The sequence below is a fragment of the Fragaria vesca genome, linkage group LG4, assembly GCF_000184155.1.
Source record: "Fragaria vesca subsp. vesca linkage group LG4, FraVesHawaii_1.0, whole genome shotgun sequence".
In the NCBI taxonomy this organism is placed as follows: Eukaryota; Viridiplantae; Streptophyta; class Magnoliopsida; order Rosales; family Rosaceae; genus Fragaria; species Fragaria vesca.
Window position 1 is genome coordinate 6,323,241 of NC_020494.1, and position 18,082 is coordinate 6,341,322.

The 18,082-nt window shown below is 38.4% G+C and overlaps 1 non-coding gene and 1 pseudogene across 1 annotated transcript; both read right to left on the bottom strand.

Annotated features, from left to right (window-relative positions):
- Positions 1-1,363: 1,363 nt before the first annotated feature.
- Positions 1,364-13,487, bottom strand: LOC101313304 (annotated as a pseudogene).
- Positions 13,488-13,993: 506 nt separating this feature from the next.
- Positions 13,994-16,738, bottom strand: LOC101313106. Its single transcript, XR_184444.1, has 8 exons — positions 16,691-16,738; positions 15,937-16,048; positions 15,530-15,609; positions 15,336-15,433; positions 14,899-15,227; positions 14,739-14,808; positions 14,560-14,652; positions 13,994-14,345 (listed from the first exon to the last, which is right to left on the bottom strand). It is a non-coding gene; the product is annotated as an uncharacterized LOC101313106 (transcript).
- Between the last annotated feature and the right edge of the window lie 1,344 nt (positions 16,739-18,082).

An 18,082-nucleotide genomic window follows, 5' to 3' on the forward strand; every position in this document is an offset into this window, starting at 1 on the left:
GACTGATGCCCTTGCTGTATCTGATCTATTTACTAGGTCTGACCATGTGCATATTCAAATGTGTTTGCTTCAGTTTTTAAGTGTTTGAATTTCAAATACCTTTTAGCAAAACATTAGTCTATTCGTGCTTGAGCTCCAAGTTAGTCTAGGGTGGTGTGGCAAACTAACCCGTGACCACATAACTTGAGCCTTTGGGAACCAGCTGGGTTTTGTGATACACAAACCAAGTTAGCAGCTGCCCATGTGATGCACCACCCAAGCTATTAGCTGTCCTAAGTGTCCTCTTAGGTAAAGTGGTTTTGTAGAGCCTTTATGCTTGACTAAATCTGATCTAATTTTCCCAAAACCATTTGTCTTATCCTTTTGGCTTTAGTCTTTCCTAGGAAAGTCTATTCTCAGCTTTTGTCTTATGAGTGGAGGGATCCCTAGGGTCCTATCTGTCCTAGTATTTCAGACAAGCAGCTAGAGTCCAAAAGAACCTTGCTGATGTGGCAAACGTGCTTGCTTCCTCCTAGCTGTGCACTTTGCCTATAAATAGAGAGTAAGACCTCTCTTGCTCTTTGGTTGTTGAAAATAGTCTTGTTTGTTTTCTTCCATTGAGTCTAGCATTTGCTAACTGTTCATATATCTCTAAGTCTTCCCTGTGATTGTCAATCTTAGAGCTGAGCACCAAAACCTTTTCAACTCATATCATTGTGCATTTGCATACTTTGAGATTTGTCTAGGTGATGCAACAACCCCAGCGAAGCTGTCTTTGAGAATTAGCTAAAAGTGTTAGTTGAATTCTACATAGAAGCTTAGATTCGTGCTATGTGTAAAACACGAGCAAGTTCAATTGAGTGCTAGTAGTTAGACTAGACAGGATAGCTAGGTGTTGTGTCATCCTCTGAGTTGTGAGTCTTGTAAAAAGTGTCTTTACAATAATGGAATAGTTTGTCTCTCAAGAGTTAGAGGCACGCAGTTTTTCTCCCTGGTTGCAGGGTTTCTGCGTATAAAAAACGTACTGGTGTTATATCTTTTACTTTCAGTACTTGCCTTTTCATTTACACAACTTAGTCTCACAGCATACAGGATAGTACAATCTTTGCTATCCTTGTGTGCGGGATAGAGCAAAAAGTTGTCAGGGCCTATTCACCCCACCCCACCCCCTCTAGGACCTTCAGAAAATCTTCCTTATACTAGCACATCAAGTATATTAGATATATATAGACCGGCTCCATGCATAAATAGACTAGTTTAAGTTGATCAAGTTATTTACCGTCTAGCACAAGATTTTACAAAACTGGGGACGTCAAGTTCCGTACTCGCACAAAGAAAGAACCCCCCAAGTGATTCTAGTTCACTACTTGTTTCCAACTATATTGATGGAATGATGGACAATTCATCTGAAAATCATTTTGAGGTCCTCAAATCTGGCCGACAGGTCTTTCTCATCAGGGACAACTTCCAGACTCATTTGCTGCTTTCTAGACTGAAGCTGTTGCATACGGTCCTCTACTGTGTCCTGTCCGATTCAAGTCATTACATGTCATAATCAATCCCATAATACAAAACTTACATGAACCAAAGAAGATGAGAGTACCAAGCAGATTTCATGTTTACATTGATTAACCGAAGTTCCCTAATAAGCAAAATCTACAAGAGTTACAAGACTATATGCTCACCTTGATAATAAATCTTCGAACAGTTGGATGTTGTCTACTGCGTGTAATTCTCATTAGTATTTTCTCCTCCTCAGCTGGATTCCACCATGGATCCTATAAAAAGGATTCACACAAGAGGTTAATATCACAAAGATCATAGTTCAGCATACATATGCAAATAAAATAACAGACATAAGATAGTACGAGTAGTACCATTAAAAAGATATTAGATGCTGCACTTAAATCGTAACCAGCATCAGTTCTTAAACACATTAGCAAGACCTGAAATGCAATACAGGAAAATTAATAAGCAAAGAGGTTACTGCAAACTTCAAAAACAAAGAACAAGAAAATGAAACTATTGCTGCTTACCTGTTTATCTTTGGTGTGGTAACGGCTGAAGCCCTTCAAATTTGTATTTCTCTTATCCCTGTTTCTCCTATCCTCTGACAGATAGCCATCAATCCTCAGAAACACAATATTTCTTCTCTGCATAGAGATCTCCAAGAGATCCAAAAATGAAGGCCACTGACTGAAAATGATGCACTTTTCATCAGAACCTGACCGAATAATTTGTTCCAAGATGTCAAAGAGCTTTGAAACCTTAGAAGACTCCTTCCAGTTTTTGTCAACTTTAACCTGGAAACAGTTTTCTAATGTGCAAGTTTTGAGCTCATTTTCGTGCAAAAAATCCCAACATACTTGGCATCAGCAAAAACGAAGATAGGAGCGCTGATTTTGTCTCTCTGCCCTTAAGAACAGACACTCCCTGCACATCTTATGTCCACATGGTGTAAGTACAGGATCATATGTGCAATCGAAGCATACGGGACAAACTGTGCTTCCAACCCAACAGATACGCTTAACAAGCTCTCCCTCATGTGATTGGGTGGGCAGAATCTGATCTGAACTTGGAGAATCATGATCGATTTCAAGGAATCTACTAGCAGGCTTGTCCAAGTCTGCAGAGAGTTGTGAAACATGCTGACTGCATTATTCAACCCAACGGTTCTTAGAAACAGAATAATATATTGAAAAGAAAGACCGCAGTAATATCAATTATTTTAGCAACAGTTGAAACACCATTACCACCTAGAAACAAAAAATGGGTGGTTGCAACACTGCCTTAAACAAAGCAGTAGCCCGAGGGCATTTGCATAGTTGTGAAGAGCCTTGCCTTGTGCCACAATCTGGTCAAACTGATCCTGTAAATTTTACACAAAAGAAAAATGGATGAAAGATAGCCACTGCTAAGGAAGCAATGAAATTACCATACACAACTGCAATGGAAATTCATCAATTCCAGTTTTGTTAAAACTGAACGTACTTTGTTCCTCCAAACAAAAAAAAAAAAACAAAAAAACAGAACGTACTTTTGATCTCTTAAAAAGGGCATCATAGAACTCTTGTTCAGTTTCAGACTGATGACACTCGATGGTTTCAATGTCAGGAGGGAGAATGAGTATGGGCCTGAAAATCAAATGCACCAAGCATTAAAAATAAAAAGAAGACTAATGTCATATATGTTTCAGGAGAAAGGAAAAGTGTTCAAAAGAACCAAGTAGGCTACCTTCCATCTTTCTCCTTTGCCTCCTTTGTTAAACAGCGACAAGCGTGGCCCGTGGATCACATTGTACCGATACTGTCCCAACTTAACCACCTTTAAGGTGTTGGGTTTTAATCACAAAAAGCCTCGGAACAATTGGATAAGATCCATCCACATATAAGTTATATTTTATTTGTCACTTTTCTGATGTGGAATCTATTCCTCTCCAATACTTCTAATACGCCCCCTCACGTGCAACCTGACTCAAGGTCCGCACGTGGAATGAATCGGGACGGAACGAACCAAGGGACACTTGGTGACAATCCAATCGGAACATTCCGATAATGAGACAAGAAGCCGAAATCAGGCGAGAGAATAGAATCCCGGACCGGACGAGAGAATGAACCCAAATCGGGCCCATGAGAATTGGAGAAGTAATTAGAGAGGGACCCGTTCTGATACCATGTTAAACAGCGACAAACGTGGCCCGTAGATCACATTGTACCGATACTGTCCCAATTTAACCACCTTTAAGGTGTTGGGTTTTAATCACAAAAAACCTCGGTACAATTGGATAAGATCCATCCACATATAAGTTATATTTTATTTGTCACTTTTTTGATGTGGGATCTATTCCTCTCCATTACTTCTAATATCCTTTGCCTCCTTTGTTCTTCTCAACATTAATGGCCTCAAAATGTCCTTTATCAATCTCAATCCTCTTGGATCACCTTGTTCATAAGGCGTCTGAATTAATTTCATTCCACCTGTATGTAGGTAAAACTATATTAGAGATATCATAAGTACTGGTTCCCTAATAAAAGTTTCAACAAGTTCGTCATACCATGCCTTGTTGCTCCATGGCTCAACATGCAAGAAACATAAGAGGCTGTAGATATCTTCCAAATCAATCTGCAGCAATTGATCACAGCTGAATGTTGTCAGTAATCTCACAATGAATGAATAGCCTCTCTCCTAAAACTAAGAAAGTGATTAAATTTCTCCAAGTGACCAAGAAAATGATGAAATATACTGTTAAAAGTTATAAATGCTTCACTTATCCTCTGTCCTTGCATATTTATCAGTACAGAAACAAAAGGAAGACCTTAAGAGGGGTTCCTGTCAACCACCATCGGCAATGAGACGACAAGTTGAAAGCAACCTCAGCAGCTTCTTTTGCCCTTGAAGATTTAAGAGTATCAGCTCCATCAAGTACCACCCTATACCAGTCAACCTGGTGTAAAACAAAGTTCTCGCCATACTGCAACATAAGTGAAGTCCAGTTCAACAAAGATATAAGAATTCAACCAAACTAAATAGTGGTTTGGTGGTTCTTACGGGAATCTTACCAAACTAAAATTCTTACCAGATGGTAGTAAATGATTCTTATTTTCTTACCGAATGATAATCGTCAATCAGACAATCGTAGTCAGTCAAGACCACATCTTCTTCTGAAATCAGCATGGGGCTGATGGTTCTCATCCCAATATAGACATAAGGGGAAATACATTCTGACTCTGAATGGGTTTTAAGTGCATCCTGGTATTATTAAAAGAGATAATAAGAACTTGCAAAGTAGAGGATCATACACCATATATCAAATTACTACTCAACCTATCAGTACATGACCTACAGATTTGAAACGTTCTTCAGCTTCCACTGGCACAATGAAAACAAAAGAATAGAAAAAAGAGAACCAAATTGTTGTCTAAAGATGAAAAAAGAAAAGTAGTACGAGTATTAATTCAAAAAGAAAAGTACAAGAACGGATTCACCTTCCACATGCTTATACTAGGACAGACAACAAGAGTGCCTCCCTTTGGCTTTGATGTTGTCATTGTATTTGGATCTATCTTTCTCTTCTTTGTTATTCCAATACCATCGGAGCTTCCTCTCCTCGGTCTTGCAAGTAAGAGCAATTGTCATCACAGTCTTCCCCAGTCCCATTGCATCTGCTAAAATCTATACAGGTACTCGTGAGGTTAGGGGAAAAAATGTGGATGATAATGACCCTCCCAACCCATCAAGAACAATGAGGTAAGCTAACGATGCACTACAACAAACTAAAGGGAATAAAAAATAGAGGGGTGATAAAGAGACGCACTCCTCCTCTTGGTAATTCTGTTGCAGGTGGTAAGTGTGTGGTTGCCTCTCCTGAGAACATGTTCAAATAGATGAAAGAAACCCTCCTGACAAGTAGGGTGTATAGAATGGTTAGACACTTGAGTCCAATTGATTTGATCATGTGGGCTTGTAGTATTTGTTGCAACATGTTAAAAAGAAACAGGATAAAAAACGTTATTTTTAACTACATACTCATCATATATACGGTAGGCCTCCCAGCAAGGATGAAGAGTTGGTGCTGACTTCTCGATATCAATCCTCTTCTCCAATTCTGACATCCAATGGAGAGCTTGTTTCTGGTATGTGGCCTCAGACACTTAGGATGATAATTATTATGATGACGATGGTAATGGTTTTGATTGATGATTATGATGCTATTTTTATATTGTGAGTAAATCTCACATGGGTTCTTAAGGAACCGAATTTACTTTATAATTTTGTTTTATTAATTGTGAAATTGTCCTTGAAGGAAAAATGATTTTGTTTTTAAAAATAAATGAGTTTGATCGTCAACGGCTCATGGTAAGTAAAAACAAGTTTTCTGTTAAAAATAAATCTTTCAAAAGGACTTCGATCATGTGATATGGTGATGTTGAAATATGGTTGTTGATAGATTATTCTAGTGGGAATATCTATGTCTTTGTTTATATAAATATATCTAGGTGGAAAGATATAATTTATAAAGTGCTCTTGTGATGTTGTTGATGATATTTTTATATTTGAATTGTTGTTTAAATAGTCAAACCGGGTTCGTAGCTTTTAATCGGGTGATAGGTTACGGTTATGATTATATTTTTATTTTGTGATTTGATAAGTGTTATGATGGGAGAGTATTGGAATGTGTGCCTTAGTGGTGATTGTGTGCATTAGTTGTGTATGTGTGTGCCTTAGTGGTGATTATTAGATTAAGAGTCTTCGTGATGGACCGGGAACCAAGCCTTGGCCGGGTGATTGGTTACGGTCAGTATAGAGCTTTAATCTGTCAATCGGTACTTCATGGGGGATGATTAAGTGTTGACGAACTCATGAGTACGCATTTTTTTGGTTACTTATGGGGGATGACTAAGTGTTGGCGAACTCATAAGTAGGAGTAAAGAAATGTTTGTGTGATGTTCTTATATGTTGTTTAAATTTCATGCTTTGAGTATCTCTTGAACTATGTTTATCCGCAGGAGATTCTTAAATCTTAATTGTGTGATTTTAATAGAATTCTTAAACTATGTTTATTTATAGGATTCATTTATGATTTTGAGTGATTTTTAAATTATTGTGTTTTTTTTTTTAATTGTTTCTTTTGAATTCTCTTGTTTTTAAGCGATTCCTGAACTAAGTTGCTAATGCAGGAATTACCAGTTTTAATTATATGTGATGTTGGGATTGTTGGGTTATTATTTTGAGAGTTACTCATACGAGCTTTTTAACTTACCGGGGTTGTTGTTTACAACCCGGTGCACCAATTCATGGTGTAGGGGTTAGACCTGCAGGTAATGATCAGAAGGTTTGAGACAGTGGCTTAAGAGCTGGGTTTTGACGAAATACATTTATTTGTATTTTATGGTAGTTGTTTTTAAGCTCTTGTGAGCGAAGTAGTTTATTACTAGACTTTTAGAAGTTGATGTAATTCAGAAGATTAAATGTTTAACTCGGTTGATGAGTTTATCGACATTTACATTTCCAGTATTTGTTTTTAGTTTTTGAAATTGTTGAGCAGGTTATGGGATATTTAAAATTTGAGTTTTATTATATCTAAATTTTTGAAATTTAATTGGGGTGTGACAGAGAGAGTGAAAACAATATTAGCATCTCTGCATTCTCAAATGATAAGTATAAGCCTTGAAGTGCCTACCTTCAAGTTGCAAGCATCTGCAGCACCAGCAATGTTATTTAAAGAAGACTCTGAAATGGCTTCTTCGTCTCTTTTTTCTGATGTATACTGTTGGCAACCCTCTTTTTGTTTGACAGCTTCATCCACATCACACTGTTTTGATCAAATACATTTTTGTTTTAGTAACTCATGCAAGTCTATGTCATTGTCAAGTTGATACATTGTTATAGTAGCTTATGTGTTTGCGGATTCAAATATCCACACAGAGAAGCACACAAGGTCTCACTCATTTTCAAATTAAAAGTAGTATACAAACGTATCATCAAGCCTAGTCAAACTGGTGACTAAAACACAAGAAAAAGATGTGTCCCTTTCTTTTCAAGCTTAAACAAATTCAATTGGAGAGTACAGGTATAGCAACACAAAGCAAAAGCAAAAGCACAATATTAATACAACAAAGGCCAACCATAAGTAGAGCTTGTCGGCCAGTTTATATATGATCAACACATGAGAACTAGATAATACCTTCTGACATGGCTGGAGTTTCAGCAATTTGAATAAGGTGCGAAAAGGATTAGAATCCTCTCGCTTCCATGAAGACATGTCGACAGCAGTGAAAATAGAAGGATGAATATAAAAACTGAAAAATCACATCACAATTGGGTCTCAGTTAGTACCAAAACATAGGTGAACTCACAGAACTGTCCAAGAAGTGCATGATCACAAATGGGTTGAAAGTTGAAATCATACCTCACAGACAACACAATATCTTGCATCATAGATAGAAATTTCGGCGCACCCAAAAACCGCCCAAAGACTTTAACCTTACCAGAATCCACAAGAGGAACAACACTTTTTGCCCATTCCATTGGAAACCGACCAATCTGTGAAATTCAACCATAAATTAGAACTCAATATTCTTCACTATTGCAAACAAATTCATATAACAAGAAAACATACAACAATACAACAATACCTCTCCTGATCTTTTCGTCGAGAAACGAACAATCCATTGAGTTTCGTAGCTGGAATTTAAGGTAGGAAAAGAGATATGAACAATCTCATGGTCTAACAGTTTCATTCCTTTACTAGTCGAAACCGCAGTAACAAATGTGCTTCCCACATTAAACCAATCCGGCTCAATATCAAACTCCCCATCCTCCAAATTCGGAAGCCTCACATGCTTCACTGAGACCACTTCACAATCAGGAACTTCCTTCTTCACCTTTACCCTCTTGGCCTTAGGCGAATCGGCCTCACCGCACTATTTCTTTCCCCGATTTTGAAGCATCAACCTGATTGCCCTATCCGGATTGTCACCACATTGCAATAGTGCTTGTCGAATATCAGATTCCGGTACTTCAGACCCCAGAACTGACCGGATTTTCTCGACATTCTCTTGATCATCATCAACTTCCTTCTTCACCGTGATCTTCGGCTTCGTTTCTGCCTCATCTGACCCACAGAGATCTGGTCCTTGACCTGATTCGAATTGCACACAACCTGTTTGATCAAAGTGCTTCCACTTTTCGGAACTTCATCGGAATCCTCGCAGCGCTCTAGCTTGATTGGAGCAAAAATGCGAGCCGCGGAGCTCGTGTTCGTCCGTTTGACCGTCACGGCCGTCGGAATTTCATGATCGGAATCGACGGCTCGCCGGTAACTGATGGGAGCTTGTGCCGATCAGCCGCGTGGTCTGTGTCCATGGGTTTGATAATTAGGCGTGGTTCGGTGGCGGAGAAAAGATGGCGGGATTAGGGTTTTGGAGAATAGAAGGAAGACTTTTGAAAGATTATGGGGAAGAGAGAACAGAGAATCAGAGGGAAATGAAAAAGGTTTTAGCGCCCTTTTGCTTTTTGGCGCGAAATGAGAGTTACGTTAACCTTTTTACTGTCTCCATTATAAGGCGAATTTATTTTGTGCTAACACCAGATGAAAAGACAGTATTATCCTCATGTATCCGGTTTATCTAGAGATAGGTTTCCGGCGTTTTCTGGCCATCTACGGCCGCCTACAAGAAATTCAAGCCATATCAACGCGTACACAATGCTTTTTAAAATAATAAACTATTCTTGATAACACCGAAAACACGTCAGAGACTCTCGAAAACACGAGGAAACGTGAACGTAAATAAATCAAATATGCTGGGGCAATACTGACTTTTCTTAAGAAAATACAAATAAAGTGGAACAAAACGACAACCAAAAGTCATTATTACCCCCGCAAGTATGGTTTATTTGCATATAAATTTAGGCCGTTTCTGACTTTCGCCAGTAGTCTCCGGCAATTTTCGGCCATACTAGCGTACGTGTACACAGTGTCTTCTAATTAAGATAATGTTCTCGGAAACAACAGAAATGCAACAGGGACCCTCGGAAACACCGGGAAACGTGTCCATAAATAAACCGGATATTTGGGGGTAATACTAAGTTTACAACAAAGAAAGAAAAAATTAAGCTGAACCCAAAAGACAGCCAACGAAAAGTCATTATTGCCCCCACGTATTTGGGTTATTTATAGACAAGCTTTTGGCCGTTTTCAGCATTTTTCGGCCATATCTGGCCACTTACGGTCATTTCAGCATGTACATTGTGCCTTGTAGGTTAAGAAACTAATCTTGGAAACATCGGAAACGCATCGGAGACGCGTCGGAAACGCGCGGAAACGTGTCTGTAAATACACATGTGGGGAAATATTGACTTTTTGAAAAGGAGCACCAAGATAAAGCTGAAGCCAAAAGTCCTATTGCCCTCACGTATTTGACTTATCGCGGATACGTATCCGGCCGTATTTGGCAGTCTTCGACCGACGCTGCGTCACAGGCCGTTCCCGGCAATACCAGCATGTACCCCGTGCTGTGTAGGCTTAGAATATGTTCATGGAAACGCCAAAATCCGATCGGAAATGGTCGGAAACTTGTAGGAAACGTCCAGAAACTCGTCCGTAAATAATTCGGATATGTGGTGTCAAACTGACTTTTCTCCTCAAAGAAAAAGGAAAATAAAATTAGACTGAATCAATTTTCTTCCTCGTTTGTTTCTCACCGGCCGGAGACGACTCCACAGTAGCTTCTCTCTCCTCTGTCCTCTCTCTCTCTCACTACCATTTCGTCTCAATTCTGCTATCTGATACCAGAAGCAAGACCAATTTAGCTGATCAGCTCCTTCTGGTGTTTTGGCCACGATCCTCAGCAGGGGTAAAGAGGTAACTTGTGCTACCAAAAAGTAAATTAAGGTTTGCAGGGCGTGCCACCGCGCGGACGCGGAACGAGAACGGTGCGCGTTCTTGACTTCTAATCAGACGAAGTAGAGCTCCGGTGTCACCTTGCGGGTGAGGAATTACGAGCAAACTATCTAGTCACCTGTGAATCGATACTCACTGTTTGAAGCGAGCAGAGCAACAATTGGGAAAGAGAGGCGAGTCCAGACGGGCTCTGAGATCTAAGGCGAGGTGCACTTAGAACTTAGGGTTTCGAGGATGCTCGAAGATTTGCAGTTGTTTTGTATGATTGATTGTGTGTGTAGTCTTTTTGTATTGTTTTGTTGTGTCGTCAATCAGATCCTCGAACTCTCTTATATAGAGCTATTTAGGGCCACAGGTATTGGCCTAAAGCATGGCAAAGACTTGTAGAAGTCTTCAACGATAAATATGGCGTAGGTGATGTTAATCACTTCGTGGTCGTCGCTTTGTTCTAAACAGTAGAGTTCGCCTAAAACACTTCTTGGACGTATGCTCCTTCTAAGCACTGTATGAGTGCCCTTGAATACTAGAACTCTGGACGTGCATATCAAAGTAGATATGCACAGCTCGCATGTATATCTCCTTAATCAACTAGAATTAGGAGTGATCATATGCTTCACGTCTGGATATGCTTCACATGACTATTGGATAACTATTGCATGGGATAAGAACTCTTGCCATGCACGTACAATACCAACCAGTCATCCTTCCCTTCTGTTTTACTCAACCAAGAATAAGACAATGATGCCCCCACCTTTAATTAAACAAGCATTCAGTAGTGAGGTGCCCCCGAGCCGGCGTCAAGATGCTTTTCAAGATACGATCGAGATGCTTTCCTCATTAAACACTGGCGAGGTCGCGCCAATCCACAAAGTCGGGGCGAGGCTGCCAAGTCGATGGCGAGATGTTTCCAAATCGGTGCCAGATGCTCCCTCCAATTTCCAATCATTCAAACATTGCGTGCATGCTTCGAGGGGAAGGAGAACTATAGTGCAGTCACACCTCCATGCAACTATCATGCACGTACCAGCCTTCATGCAATTAAACATAGCTGGCTCCTTCAAACATTGCTTGCAATTAAACACAGCGAACTAGGCAAACACTGCTAGCTGTCCGCATGTATGATTGATTAGAAGTCCTCCGCCAAGCAATTAAACATAGTTGACTGGTCGACTTAGATAACTTCCTTTCTTATCCTTACAATGTGAAGTCCTTCCAGCTCGCATGTATCCTCGAGCTCGCCGCATTGCTTGTATTCGAGCTCTCCTCATTGTGCTCTCATGCGAAGTGGTCCTTTCTTGTCTCTTGGCGATGTCTCCTGCACAGCCATCACCTCGCGGAGTCATTAATCAGAGACGTGTACATCCATATATCTTCTCATACGTCGAACTCGCGTGATATTGCATGCGAGGCAACCCGTCTTCAAACCTAATATTATTCGGACTCGTCGGTGTGGACCATGAATTTAATTAACATTCACTTTAGACAATTACTATCCAGTAAAATATTAATTTAGGTGTAAACATCTGGTCTGAACTCTCCTCGATCAGCTGAGACGACGGGTACGTACAGGTGGATGAGCAAAGCAAGATATCTGATTGCTTTTGTGGTTGGCTATTATTCCTTCTGTTTCGCTTTTTTGCTCTATACATGATGTTTTCTGTTAAACATTAGACTCATGGCTAGATTTGAACTTGAGAGGAAGTAATAGCACTCGTTTTCAGACGAGGACAAATACAATAGGCATCTCTATTAGCTTCTCGGATCAATACCTCAGAGAACTACATGCATGCATGTTTTGATGTTAAAACTAAAATTTTTGACTTCCAGACCTGAGATACATGATATAATCCATAACAAAATGTGTCGCACAACGTCAAGTGAGGTTTCAAGTTGAGTTTTCTTATTAATCAACTACATTCTCCCTTAATACTTTTGCTTTTCTATTCTTATTTGGTCAGTGTTTCAATTTCTCAATGTTAGAATGCGAGATTGATACTTGAAATATTTTTGGCGTAAAATTTAAATAGGATTTCAGGAAAACATAAATCAATCATCCTACCGCACATACCGTAGTTTCAACCCAGTACCTATTGCTATAACAGTTTGATAGAGAAGTGGTTTTGGCGCTCTTAATCAGTTTACAAAATAGGAACAAGGTTGTTTGTTACTTGGATACTAAATTAATGATCTCATTACAAGGCTTGCTCATCTGGGATCATTACATTTAACTTGACCATATTTAGGAGAATAGTAGGGAACCTAAAATAAATAAGAGTGAAGGTGATTGGCATTGAAACTGCCAAAACCCAACCATGTACAAACAAAATTGGGGACTCTTGGAGTTTTAGACTGCACAAAAAATAACCCCAAGGCAGTTTTAAACTACTACATATACATACAGAGGACTGCTATAATAGCAGTGCTATTTATGTGGAAAAGCATTTTGAGCTCCTCAATTCTAGCAGATCGAACTTCCTCATCAGTGAGAGCTCCAGCAATCATTCGCTGCTTCCTGGCCTGAACTTGTAGCAGGCGTTCCTCCACCGTGTCCTGTCCAGTTTAGTAACTCAGATCAGTAAAATATAGGGAATATGGTATTTAAGAGCTGAACAACTTCATTTCACAATGATAACCAAGTTCCTCACCAAACTAAGCAAAAACAGCAAGAGCTACTAGTCGAACAAAATAACACTGAAAAGAAAGCCTCGGGGAAAGTAGTTATAACTCTGCTATATAATTCATCTATGTTCAACCAACAACAATAAACTTGAACTGAAGACACTAGGCCTAGTAATGCAGAATATCAGCCTATCAGGATCTCTAAAGAATAAATTTCAAAGTTCAGGTGACATTTATCCCATTCCAAGCCTTCTATGCAGCTTCTTCTTGGCGGAGTTTTCATCCTTGCAAGCCTCTTGCGGCATGGACTAATCTGGTCTGGTTCAACCACAATATTCCAAGAATGGCTTTTATTTTATGGCTTGCTGTCAGAGGTCACTTGGCTACCATGGATAGAATTCATGCTTAAAGACCTCAAATTGATCTTCACTGCATTCTTGTTGGTTTGACATTGAATCTCACAATCAAATGTTCTTTGAGTGTCCATATAGCCGTGGAATCTGGACTAGTCTTATGAGAAAATGTGGTGAGAGTTGGTGTTTGAAAGAAATAGATAGCTTTCATAGTGAAGAGTAGAAAAATAGAAATTTTGATTACATTCATTCACTTATGTGGTGTTTAGAGAAGATGTATTCTTTACAATGGTATATATACTTCAATTCGTTTTTTTATTCTTTTTGGAAAGGGGATTTATATACTTAATTTCTAAAACCCCAACCCCAGATGTTGTAAAGCTCTTATGAACACTAGTTTGGTGTGATGACTGATGAGCAGCAGTACAAACGGATATAAACATGGTGCCAAACATGGCGAGAAAGTCTTAAGTCAGGCTGTTCGATCACTAGATTTGGTTCGACCAGCTAATGAGAGTACACGTCGCTAAATAATCAACTAAATATTCATTGACTCTTACAGTTGTGCTATATAATATATCACAGCATCTGTTTAACCAATAATCAGGTCAAACTTGACCTATTAAACCTTTAGCAATGAAAAACAGATCAGTCACACTACTGAATCATTCAACATTTCACATTCTTGTCACAATGTACTGTCAACTGTTTTCCAAAAAGTTGATAGATTCGTAATGATAACTGACATTAGCACTGTTATGCCTAAGATTTACAAAATTGGGGGCCATAAGTTTCAGAGCATCAAAAACAAAAAAAAGGACCACCTATAATAACCGAAGATGGAAACAAGGAACTAATGACAATGATATTCAAGTAAAAAGCACCTTGAGTTCTTCAATCCTGGCAGAATGAACTTCATAATCAGTGAGAGCTCGGGAGATCATCCGCTGCTTCCTCGCCTGAATTGGCTGCAGTCGTTCCTCCACTGTGTCCTGTCCCATGCACCAATGGCATTGTAAATAAGAAATAGCTAGCCAAAATACTAGATTTATCAGAAAGGGTGTAGGTAAATAAAATTGCTTCTTCTGATGGACTTCATTGATACGTCATATTGCTTACCAAGCTTAATGTCATGGATGGAAGAAGAAACAAACTAAGCAAAAGCAGGAGTTTTAAAAAATTCGACCCATCTCTAGCAATACTCACCTTTACAATAAATCTCATAAAAGCTAGCTTCAGTCTATTACGAAGAATTCTCATTATTGCTTGCTCCTCAACAACTGGATTCCATGGTGGATCCTAAACCAGAAGAAACAAACAGAATGAAAATCAAAATAAGATTGATGTCTTGACAGTCGACACATAAATGGATACAAAAAGAGTACCATTAGAAAGACGTTAGATGCTGCAGTTAGATCTACTGTCACCACCAGCTTTCAAAGACATCAACAGTACCTGAAAAATCATGCATGCAACATTTTATATTGGATAAAATTACTGCCAATGAAAAATCAAAGAAAAGACAATAACATTCTTTCTGCGTACCATTTTGTCCTTGGTCTTACTAAACTCAGCCAATGCCCTGTCCCTATATAAATCCGTCAGCTTTCCATCAAACCTTACACACCCAATTCCTCTTCTCGTCATAGCAGTCTCCAAGGGATCCAAATATGAAGCCCACTGGCTGAAAACTATACTCTTTTCATCAGAACCTGAATCAAGAATATGTTCCAAGCTTTTCTTCCTGCCCACTTTTAAAGCGTTTTCCTCCTGCTCCGCATCTACCTCAGGCAGAGGTGGTGCTGTCTGTGGTGACTGACACCAGCTATCTCTAGAGTTTCCAAGAATTCTATATGGGATTGTAACGAGTTTCCCTGCAGTAAATAACAGAATCACAAAATAACTTAATGAATAGAGTCCAAACTACGAAAAATCGATTTCCAATAAAAACCCATAAATGTTGGATGGTACAGATTCCGTACACTGTGTACTGCTGTCGATCATGCTCCTTATTTAGCCACTTCTGAGTAAGTGAAACATTAAAACCATGTTGTGGGAGACTGAAAAGTTCACTAAGTTCCTGAAAAGTTAAACAATAGCATTATACAACCCGGTATTTGTCTAGTGGTAAGGATTTGCAGTAGCTATGAAACTAATTACAACTTTGTGCATTTACCTTTTGACTAAAGTACCTAATCTGCTCCTTCAGCTCAGTTGCAGCTCAGTTGCAATTTTAAACAATCGGTCTTTGTAAATCTAACAATATAATTTGATGAGTTACTACAATGTTCTTACACATAATCTTCAAGTATATATGAAGTAGAATGGAACCACACATGCTATAGTATAAACTCAGACAGGCTAACAACCAGCAAAGATAGCACAGCAAAGCAGAAGGGCAAGAATGTTTGATGTGTCCAACACAAACAAATGCATTTAAGAGATCAGATGTAAATTGTAAAAATCTAAGTTGTAGTTGCAGAAATCTACAAGGACCCCAGGCCTCAAAGTTATTAATCTAATAAATGGAAACTATATATATACCTGCTCAGTATAAATACAAGGAAAAAAGCAATCCATCACCTGTTTTCTGTAGATCTTTTCTTCAACAGTCCCACAAGTCACTAATTTATATACAATCACATCCTTTTTCTGTCCAATTCGATATGCTCGATCCACACTTTGGTTATCAGTACTGCAAATATAAGAAAAATAACATGAACCAAAAATTAGACCATTATATTATTAATAAGTTAATAAAGGAATAGTAAATAGTAGATTGAAAATTCAAAAAAAAAAAAGAAAAAAAAGTGATACATAAGGCCAAACGTATACATAATGCAGATTTAAAGAATAGAATGGAGGCATATGAAAACAAGTATAGTTCCAATTAAACCAAGCCTTTAACCTTCAGGGAAGAATAACCCTAGAAATGTTTACACTCAGCAAGGCAACCTTGAAATATTTTATCAGACATTATATTTTTCTGTTTTATCCGTTGTAACATGAGCAGAGCTTTTCAGACAAAAGAAGGAAGCACAGTGAAACAGTTTCACTTTTCAATTATTAGCATGTAATATAAACGCATTACACTTCTAAAGCATATTTCCTGACTTGATAGGTCACTTGATCCTAATCTAATTTGTCAATTTCCCTCCCATGCTTTTAATTCATACAGTAAAATAAACCTCAACATCTTAGGCCAAAAAGAATCCGGCCACAGCCCACAAAATCAGGTAGAGGAAGTATCTTTTGTACCCCCGAACACAGTGAGTTTAATCAAGCAACAAATGGAACAAGAGAATTTGAAAATGGATAATAACTCTTGATGTATCACCTCGGGTTCCAAGCAGGATCAATCACTATCAGTCTATCACACGATCAGCTCTTGTAAGTGTAAGGCCCAAACCACCAACTTGAGAACTCAAGAGAAATATCCGAGGCCCAATCCCTTTGGAAATCCTGAAAGGAACAAAAAAAATTGATATAAATTACATTCTAAACAAATGATTTCTACGAACTTCATTATTTTTTAGTACTTACCTCAATAATCTTATTCCTTTCATTAATTTTTATTGAACCATCAATGCTTCGGAACTCGATCTCACTGGATTTTAGTGTTTCCTGTAGAGATAGGTAAATGTTTAATTAACCCTTGTCTCAACTTAATTTGCTAGTTATGAATAAAAATATGCTTGTCTAATACCAAATGAACAGACAGTCTCTTCTCTGAAGGCCAACTCCATAAACCTCAGGCTTGTGATTTCTGTCTCACTACTTAACTTGAGAAATCACCCAAGCCTGTCACTAACTCACTCCTTAAGAAGACTCCTCTTGCTTTGTTCTATTGAATTCCTTCTATGATCAGAAAAACCTCCTGATTACGAACTACAATATTTTCACTTAAACAATTTCTATGATCTCCTTTACACTGATTCAATCTCATTTAACAGTACAGTATATCCAACAAGTCTGTGATTATGGATTATGTAAAAGGTTTAATACAGTAAGGGTAAACTTTGTAAGAACCTAGGTGGCATGCATAGTCGTCCAGATTTTGCAAGCAAGTGCCCGACTAATAATAAAATCTTCAGATTCAGTTTACATTTTTTAACACATAAGTTTAAGCAACTAACCTGAATGGTATCAAGCATCTTTAGACTTTGGAAAAAAATAAGAACATAATGCCCCTCAGGAGTCGGCGTATGCTGACACATTTTAATACAATTGTCAATAAATTACATAAAACATGAACGAATTAAATCTATCAGAGCCCAAAATCCATAACAACATTATAAAAGATATTTTGCAAAAGAGTACTGCATGATTGTCATCAAAAGAGTTCTCAGAAACATCATCTGAAAGAGAAAGGGGAATCTTAGCAGATGACATGAGCCTTGGTAAAACACTTCAGGTAGAATGCTTCCCTTGTTATTTCAATTTGAGCGAATCATGTGGTTCAACACAAGTTTTTGTCATATTGTAGATTTGTGCATATTTAGCAGAATCGTTTCAGTCTGGCTTGACCGAAAAAGTGATGATAGTTGCACGTAAAACCGTACATTCTCAATGGAAAGAAGAATTGAATAAAGTGGAACTCTCGGACAAGATAAGAGAGTGAAGCTGCTTTGTTTTTTCCTTCGTTTGCTTTTAAAATTATGTACATGTAAAAAAATCATAATCATACACATTTTCTTAATATAGATACAAAGAGACCTGTAAAGCTCGG